The sequence below is a fragment of the Coenobita brevimanus genome, chromosome 60 (assembly GCF_032717465.1).
Source record: "Coenobita brevimanus isolate Jiangsu-jjx chromosome 60, ASM3271746v2, whole genome shotgun sequence".
Taxonomy (NCBI): Eukaryota; Metazoa; Arthropoda; class Malacostraca; order Decapoda; family Coenobitidae; genus Coenobita; species Coenobita brevimanus.
Window position 1 is genome coordinate 13,145,879 of NC_137013.1, and position 1,386 is coordinate 13,147,264.

Here is a 1,386-nt window from a genome sequence, read left to right on the forward strand (position 1 = left end):
AAGTAATAGACATAGCTGATAATTTTCTGAAGATTCTTCACATAAATCTATCCACATGGTCACAATGCTCCTGACCTGTGGGTGAGTGACACCAAGCTCTTGGTAAAATCATATTATGGTATGTGGTAAAAAAATGTGAGTGTGTGCACAGTGGCAGAATGGCAGGTAAATTTTTCATTCATTGCCAGACGCCATGTATCCCAAACGAGGTGACCAAGGGCTTAGAGTTAATTGTTTTTACAGGGAGGGGCACTAATCCTCCACCAACCCCACTTAACACGTAGGGAGAACGTTATGCCAACAGCATCTGGTGTTCCCAGGCGGTCACCCATCCAAGTACTAACCAGACCCAACGTTGCTTAACTTCGCTGATTGGACGGGAAGCGGTGTACTCAACGTGGTATAGCCGTTGGCCATTTGGCTGATTTTGAAAAATGAACAGAACTGGAATAGGCTAGGCCAATGTCCTTGGCTAGACAGGCTATAATAAAAAAAAAAAAAAAAAAAAAAGGATAAATTACCCTTTAGCACAGAATAGGAATTACCGAAAAATAAATAATAGATAATAAGTAAATATACAAAAACCTTGTAAAAGTATAGGGTATGATAGTACAAAGTAAAATATTACCAATGACATAAAATAAGAATTCTGAAAGTCTGCCAAAATCCTTTGGCCTACCCTTAATAAAAACAGGACAAACCTTAATGTTATGGTTATTATTAACTTTATGTATCAATTTACTTGAATACAAGCTGCATGCCTATACTGTATCTAGGCCTAAAAAAACTAGGCTAGGCCTAAAAATAATGAAAAAAATAGCCTAGACCTATCCTAGCCCGACCTGACCTCATAACACTGGTTAAGAAATCTTGATAAAACTTATGAAAATCATTTACCTACTTCACTTTGTACATGTATAAATTAAAGGCCAAGGATTCAAACAAGGAATGACAGCCTAAACAGAAGGCATAAATTTCTCTTTTGTAATTTTTTCCCATAAATTATCTGAGTAAAAGAGAACTCAGGTCTTTCCTGAATGATATGATAGTATGATACGTTGCACATTATAACTAAAAGAGAAAGAGCAGTTACATACTCAAGTGTTCATCTAGCCACGTACCTCTTTGCCCCTTCCCGTCCATTACTTGCTTGTCAACAATCAACATTGAACATTCGAGTAAATGGTGTTCGGAAATGTTTCAAAATACTTATCATAAAAATGCTAGCAGCTAGAATCAAACAAAAATATGTTTTCCCACGTCACATGCATTACTGTGCATACATAAATGTAGACCTATTCTAAAGTCGAAAACAATAAATCTAACCTTGTAATTCCCATCTACCGCAAGTTCTGCTCAGGACCACGGTCCATGCCACACTACACC

General features: G+C 37.1%; 1 non-coding gene across 1 annotated transcript; it reads right to left on the reverse strand.

The window, feature by feature from the left end:
- Positions 1-295: 295 nt before the first annotated feature.
- On the reverse strand, positions 296-414 carry LOC145403485 (5S ribosomal RNA). Its single transcript, XR_013898005.1, has one exon. It is a non-coding gene; the product is annotated as a 5S ribosomal RNA (ribosomal RNA).
- Between the last annotated feature and the right edge of the window lie 972 nt (positions 415-1,386).